Raw genomic sequence first — 8,122 nt, 5'->3', positions numbered from 1 at the left:
AAACCACCAGTCCTTCAGTGGCACACCCAGCAGCCCACTGAGCTGGGCCCACGTGGCAGGTCTGAAGGTAGCAGGGTGGAGTGGTGCCTATTTGACTATAGTAAGGGTGTCGGACCGGGAGTGCACACTTGTATGCTACCCATAGCCACAGCCCAGCTCCTCTAGGCTTTGCTCACATTTACAAATACATACATAAATACATTATATACAATAGTGGGTCTGGGAGGCAGGCTTCCCACAGAGGCTCAGCTGACAGTTATGTCTCAGAATTCTAGGAAGGGCACCGGGTTCCCAGAAATGTGCTCCATGTGTTCTTCCCTGCCCAGGAGCCCACCCTCTCCTCCTCAGGGTCTAGTTTGTCCAGTACGGAGAGTTGCCGTAGGCGGGTTTGGAGGCTTGAGACTTGCGCTGACCAGAGCCACTTGGGGCATTCTGCGGTAGGTGATGGTGCAGCAGCTGGGAGTGGGGCTGCTGATGGGCTGGCATAATGTGCAGGAACGGAGCAGCAGGGTAGCCAGGGGCGGCTCCAGGGGCCAGGGGCCCAGTGGAGCCCAAGGCAGAGGGCAGGCTGAATAGTGGAGGAGTCCCTGCATCTGTTTTGGGATTTAAAATTTTTTCTCTTTTAATTTCTTCAGTGAGACCATATTTAATAGGGTGTTGCTTAATTTCAGTGTTCATGTGTCTTCTGTAGTTTCTTTCGCTATTGAGATCTAGCCTTATTCTGTTGTGATCAGATAGAATAAGGATTGCTATTTCATGGTTCCTATATTTTTTGAGGCTTGCTTTATATCCCAATATGTGTTCTATTTTGAAGCAGTTATATGAATTGGTGCGAAGTAAATGCATTATTTTTTAAATAAACCTTTGTCTTATTTTGTTCATCTTTACTATGTGTATGAAGAAGCCCATGGAGACCAGGCAGGAGAATCAGATTCCTGGAAAGCACAGTTACAGATGGCTGTGAGCTGCTATGTGGATGCTGGGATCTGAATCTTGATCCTTTTCACTAGTTGTAAGCATTCTTAACTGCAGAACCTTCTCTCCAGCTTCATATGTGTACTAATTAGTGTCTGTTAAGTCTATTTGATTTATAGTTGTGTTTATTTCCAGTCTATCTGTTTGTTTTACGTCAGAATGATCTGGCACAGTGAGAGGAGAGTAGGCTATTGAAATCTCTCCCCCATAACTGTGTTGGGTTTAATATTTACGGTTATCCTTGAAAGATCCATATTTATTCTTGTCTTTATTTTTTGGCTTTTGTTTTGTTTTGTTTTGGGGAGGGAGTGTCTCACTCCCACAAGTCATGCAGTCTAGTTTCCCACCTTTGGGGAAATGGCAAGGGTCAGCACATCTGGAGTACAATGGCTAAGTCTTGTACAAAACAAAACAAAACAAAACCCACACAAAACAATAGTAACAACAACAAAACATCCTTGTGATCATATTATCTCCCCTGACAAGTTAAGCATTCCTCTTCCTCCTCCTCTTCCTACTCCTCCTCTTTCTTTTCTCTTCTTTTTTTTTTGCGGTATTTTCTTAGGTTGTAGTATTTACCATTTTTACTCTATGGCATTTTGTGTGTTAATCTCTCTTTTCAACCCAAAATAGTTCCCTTAGTACCTTCTGTAGAGCTATCATAGCGGTGGTGTATTCCTTTATTGTCTTTTTTTCTTTGTCAACAATTCAAAGATTAGATATTTTCATGGTGTCCCAAACTTCCTTGCATACTCTATTTGTGAGTTTTTAAAATCTTGTGATTTTTTTTTTTTGATTGAGTGATACAGTTCCTTTACTGTGTCTTCAGGCATTCTATCTTCTGTCTGTCTGTCTGTCTTTGGTCTTATCACATACTCAGGTTTACCCTAGAACTCATATAGACTAGGCTGTCCTTGAACTTGTAGAGCTAAGCCTGCTTTTGCCTCCTGAATGCTAGGATTAAAGTTGTGTGCCACCGCATCTCATCTGATAAGTATTTCTCTGTTTATTGAATTCAGTTTTCACATCTTGAATTGTTTTTTCTTCTTTTTCATTCAGCCATTTGTGTTTTCTTAAACTTTAATCATTGTATCCCTGTCCTCTTTAAGTTCATTCTCATGTATTTCATTGTGTCTCCTTTGAATGTTTTGACTTCATTGAGTATACATAGAATTGTTCTTGTCAATTCTGTGTCTTAAATTTTATCTAAGTTGTTCTTCTTGGGGAACATTACTAAGGAACTGGCGATGTGGAGGGAAGGGTGATGTCATGGTTTATCATCTTGTTTGTGTGTTTGTGATGAATCCTGGCATCTGGAGTTAGAACGCTGATGGTTATTTGATATTAGTTGCTAGTCTACTGGGCCCAAACCCTAAGGTAGTGCAGCAGGTAGGGCAGTCCTAGGGGATTGAGCTGAGGTGGAGTGGGTGGGGAGCTCTAGGTTACATCTTATACCAGATCCACAGAAACTTGTGTGGTTGTGGTGAATGAGTGGAGGCAAACATAGACAGACTCTAGGGTAGCAACAGTGTTTCTTATTAGGTCTGGGTCCTTAGTAACCATATATAGTATCTATCTCTAATAGTTTGTAATTGAGACTGGTGGTTTGAATAAAAATGGTCCCTATAGGCTTATAGGGAGTGGCATTATTTGAAAAGATTAGGAGATGTGGCCTTGTTGTAATAGGTGTGTCACTGAGAATGAACTTTGAGGTCTTAGAAGTTCAAGCCAGGCCTAATGGCTGGCTCTTGGTCTCTCTCTCTCTCTCTCTCTCTCTCTCTCTCTCTCTCTCTCTCTCTCTCCCCCCTCTCTCTCTCTCCCTCCCTCCCTCCCTCCCTCCCTCTCCCTCTCCCTCTCCCTCTCCCTCTCCCCTCCCCTCCCCTCTCTCTCTCTGCCTGCTGATCCAAATGTAGAACCCTTGTCTCTCTAGTGTCCTTCTCCAGTACCATGTCTGCCTGTGCACCACCAGGCTTTTGCCATTATGGTAATAGAGTAAACCTCAGAATTATAAGCCAATGAAATGTTTAAGCCCCAATGAAATGTTTTCCTTTATAAAAGTTGCTATGGCTATGGTGTCTCTTCATCTTACTAAGACAGAGACTTAGTCAATCAATTCTGTGATTCTCTGTAGTTCTATGAAAGTGTCTGGCAAAGTTATTAATCAGTACTTCTTAAATAGAGTATGTATATGAATCACCATAGTCTGTGTTTTACATGGCCATGAATCAGAGGTATGACCTCTAGCTTGGTGCCACTGGGAAGGAAGGGCTTGACCATTTTACAATGTGGGAATTAATGAGAGGTTTCAAAGGACCAGAGGGCATGTTCTTAAAGAAGATTGTTGAGCCTCTACTCATTCTTTTCCTCTTTTGTTATGTACTGGCCATGAGGTGAGCATCTTTGTTCCACCACATAAAACCCAACCATAATGTGCCATTCTGCCATGGACCTCAGAACAACAGAATTAACTGATGGTGGCTAAAACTTCCAAAATATGTGTCAAAATAAACCTATTCTTTTATTAAGTTGATTATTTGTAAGTATTTGTTATAGTAACCGAAGGCTGACTAACAAATGAATCATTTGCAGTCTTATTAAAATCTAGACTCTGACTTGGAAGGCCTAAAGTGGGCCCTGAGAATACATTTCTAGCAAGGTTCCTAAGGGCAGTTTTTGGACCACAGGGTGATGCTGTACATGTTTATTGTTGTATTTGTTTAGGATCAAATGGATGCCCCCTTCCCCTGATTTCTCACTTTGCTTCTTTGCTCTCTGTGGGCATCTCAGGTGTCTACTCACACCCAATTGAGTTTCCACTTTGTTCTTCATGGGCATTTCAGAGGTTACCTCCTTAAGTTTCTACTTTGCTCTTGGTGGCCTTTTTCACTGCCCCCTCCCCTGAGTTCCTACATTACTCTCTGTAGGTACCTCAAAGAGCTGCTGCTTGCTGTAGCATACTTCTGTTCTTGGGCAGCCACTTCCAATTAGCAGTCACAAAGGGCTCTGATGTTGGAAGAGACCAGGCATCTCTGCCTCTCTGCTAGTCTCATTCTTTTTCTTGGGGTGAGGGGTCTTACATTGCTAGCTTGTTAGACTCTCATGATGACTGCCATCAGGCAGACGTTGCCATTGATCAGCGATGTGTATTTACTGCACAATTCCATCACTGTCATCTCAGCCCTGTCTCACATTCTTCAAATTCCTCCCCAAGCCATAGTTTCTCCTCCCTCTTTATTTTATTTTTTTATTAGATGTTTTCTTTATTTATAATACCTTTCCCAGGTTCCCCTCCAAAATAAAATAAAATAAAATAACCAAAAACTAAAACAAACCCCTGTTCCCTCCCCACTACCCCTGCTCACCATCCCACCCCCTCCTGCTTACTGGCTCTGGCATTCCCCTACACTGGGGTATAGAACTTTCACATGGCCAAGGGCCTCTCCTCCCGTTGATGACCGACTTGGCCATCTACTGCTATACACATGCTACTGGAGCCATGAGTCACCCCATGTGTACTCTTTGGTTGGAGTTTTAGTCCCTGGGAGCTCTGAGGGTACTAGGTAGTTCATATTGTTGTTCCTCCTAAGGGGCTGCAAACCCTTCAGCTCCTTGGGTCTTTTCTCTAGCTCCTTCATTGGGGACCCTGTACTCAGTCCAATGAATGGCTCTGAGCCTCTACTTCTGTATTAGTCAGGTACTGTCAGAGCCTCTCAGGAGACAGTTATCTTAGGCTCTTGTCATCTAGCATTTGCTGGAATTCACAATAGGGTCTAGATTTGATGACTGAATATGGCAAGGATTCCCAGGTGGAGCAGTCTCTGAATTGTCTTTCCTTTAGTCTCTGCTCCATAGGTATTCTCTACAACTCCTTCCATGAGTATTTTGTTCCCCCTTTTAAGAAAAAATGAAGTATCCACACTTGGTCTTCCTTCTTCTTGAGTTTCTTATGTTTTGTGGTTTGTACTTTCTGTATTCTGATCTTCTAGGCTAATATCCACTTATCAGAGAATGGATACCATGTGTGTTCTTTTGTGGTTGGGTTATCTCACTCAGGATGATATTCTCCAGGTCTATCCATTTCCCCAAGAATTTCATAAATTCATGTTTTTAATAGCTGAGTAGTACTCCATTGTGTAAATGTACCACATTTTCTGTATCCATTTCTCTGTTGAGGGACATCTGGGTTCTTTCCAGTTTCTGGTTATTATAAATAAGGCTGCTATGAACATAGTGTAGCATGTATCTTTATTACATGTTGGAGCATCTTCTGGGTATATGCCCATGAGTGGTATAGCTGGGTCCTTCTGGTAGTACTATGTCCACTTTCCAGAGGAACCGCCAAACTGATTTCCAGAGTGGTTGTACCAGTTTGCAATCCCACCAGCAATGAAGGAGTGTTCCTCTTTCTCCACAACCTCTCCAGCATTTGCTGTCACCTAAGTTTTTTATCCTAGCCATTCTGACTGGTGTGAGGTGGAATCTCAGAGTTGTTTTGATTTGCATTTCCCTGATGACTAAGGATGTTGAACATTTCTTTAGGTGTTTCTCAGCCATTCAGTATTCCTCATTTGAGAATTCTTTGTTTAGCTCTGTACCTCATTTTTAATAGTGTTATTTGTTTCTCTGGAGTCTAACTTCTTGAGTGCTTTGTATATATTGGATATTAGCCCTCTATCGGATATAGGATTGGTAAAGATCTTTTCCCAATTTGTTGGTTGCCATTTTGTCCTATTGACAGTGTCTTTTGCCTTACAGAAGCTTTGCAATTTTATGAGGTCCCATTTGTCGATTCTTGATCTTAGGGCATAAGCTATTGGTGTTCTGTTCAGGAAATTTTCCCCTGTGCCTATGTGCTCGAGGCACTTCCCCACTTTCTTTTCTATTAGCTTGAGTGTATCTGGTTTTATGTGGATGTCCTTGATCCACTTGGACTTGAGCTTTGTACAAGGATATAAGAATGGATCAATTTGCCTTCTTCTACATGCTAACTGCTAGTTGAGCCAGTGCCATTTATTGAAAATGCTGCCTTTTTTTCCACTGGATGGTTTTAGCTCCTTTGTCAAAGATCTAGTGGCCACAGGTTTGTGGGTTTATTTCTGGGTCTTCAATTCTATTCCATTGATCTACCTGCCTGTCACTGTACCAATACCATGCAGTTTTTATCACAATTGCTCTGTAGTACTGCTTAAGGTCTGGGATGGTGATTCCACCAGAGGCTCCTTTATTGTTGAGAATAGTTTTGGCTGGATTTTTTGTTATTCCAGATGAATTTGCATATTGCTCTTTTTAAGTCTGTGAAGAATTGAGTTGGAATTTTGGTGGCGATTGCATTGAATCTGTAGATTGCCTTCGGTAAGATGGCCATTTTTACTATATTAATCCTGCCAATCCACTAGCATGGGAGATCTTTCCATCTTCTGAGATCTTCAATTTCCTTCTTCAGAGACTTGAAGTTCTTGCCAAACAGATCTTTTACTTGCTTAGTTAGAGTCACGCCAAGGTATTTTATATTATTTGTGACTATTGTGACTCCTCCCTCTTTATTGAAATGGAAACCTGGAATACTCCCTTTGCCTTCTCTTTCATGTTATAGTTTTGTTTTCTCACCTTCCTCTTTAACCTACATTTTATCCTTGCCTTCATTAATGTTTCTGTGTCTCGTGTCATAAATTCTCTTATTCTCGGTGTGCCACACCCAAGATGTGTCACCAGCTGCTGTTCCCTCTTACACATCTAATATTCTCTTGTAATTCATTTCTTTACTTTCTTCTCACATGCTCAGTTTTTGCCTTTATTTTCCTAACTTAATTCTAAGGACATTAAACCATATCTGTCAAATAGAAAGGACTGTGTAATGAATTCCCATTTATATACCAGTCAACTTCAATGATTAGCAAAACGCGTCATTTTTGAGTTCCTACTTTCTTGGGTACATCTTCCTTTGACTTGGTTCTTTTCTTCAACTGATACCTCATGTTTTTGTTTCCTTTTGTGGTCAAACCTCTTTCTTTTTTCTGGCTCACTCTGATGTGCTAAGTTCCTGCCACCTGATTCTTATCTGGTCTCACTATGTAGCACTCATCAGCACCACCTTCTATTGACTCCAGGAGCTATTTCTCAGGCTTTATTCTTCTTGAACCTCTCTGCAATGTCCCACTGTTTCTCGGCCTCTTCTCACTGAGCACCTGTAATTAACTTCTTCCCATAAAGGACTTTGACAGTGAGTGCTCTGAAGCCTTACTCTGGGCTTTCCAGGGCTTTATCTTTTGCAAAAATTTATCACCATGTCAAAACCTTTAATCTTACCTCTGCCCTGACATAGAAAATGAGACACTCATTAAATTCTATGACGTTGTCATCTAGAAAGGTAAAGTCCTTCATGGTGCCTAGTACAATGCCTTCACTTAATGAAGGCATCATAAAATATTAGCTGATAGTAGTGATGGAAGCGATAATAGCCACCATTCACACAGGAGTGTAAAACTAAGCAGTGCTGAGCACCGGATACAGCCATTTCAACTCGTTTTGAATTCACTGCACATGCAATTACCTGAAAGTAACTATACTAAAAGCCTACATTCTTATACTTTTAATGTATTTTAAATTTCAACTTAATAAAAGCATTCTTCTTCACAATGGATTGAAAGATGTTCACACATTCAAATATAACTGGTGGCAGGAGCTTCATAGGAAATAGAAGAAAGTCGGAGCTGGCAAGGAAAGAAGGAATTATTCTACTTAGTGCAACATATCTCCTCCTCATCAGGAAGAAAATAAACATTTAAAAATGGCATCACTTGGAATACTGGCAACAGCCTAGACAATTATGTTTGAGAGATGTGACACACTGAAAGTTTAGGTCACATTCCATTCTTACATGTACATACTTGCAGACAAATCCCAAGAGGGTACAATCTCATAGTCACTGTGAGAATTGAGGCCTCTTACTCTGCCCAGACCCATGACATGTTTAATATTCACTTGATGAATTTATTTAGCCTCCGGTGCCTTCAATTGCCATCTATGAGGCTCTTGGCTCATTTACTGGCTTTGGAATGGGCAAAGTTGAGAAACAAAGAGAGTCCCCTTCCAACTCACTCAGCTTTTTTTTTTTTTTACATTTTGTTTTATTTTTTTATTAAGTTTT

The 8,122-nt window shown here is 41.1% G+C and overlaps 1 protein-coding gene and 1 pseudogene across 2 annotated transcripts in view; both read right to left on the bottom strand.

The window, feature by feature from the left end:
• Nucleotides 1-8,122, bottom strand: part of Tm4sf4 (transmembrane 4 L six family member 4) — a 63,591-nt gene that overhangs the window by 29,895 nt on the left and 25,574 nt on the right. The gene's annotated exons all lie outside the window — the stretch shown is intronic.
• Nucleotides 1,281-1,469, bottom strand: LOC116094647 (annotated as a pseudogene).

The sequence above is a fragment of the Mastomys coucha genome, unplaced genomic scaffold (genome assembly GCF_008632895.1).
Source record: "Mastomys coucha isolate ucsf_1 unplaced genomic scaffold, UCSF_Mcou_1 pScaffold16, whole genome shotgun sequence".
In the NCBI taxonomy this organism is placed as follows: domain Eukaryota; kingdom Metazoa; phylum Chordata; class Mammalia; order Rodentia; family Muridae; genus Mastomys; species Mastomys coucha.
Note: the sequence above shows the minus strand (reverse complement) of the source record. Positions and strands in the feature narration are given on the sequence as shown.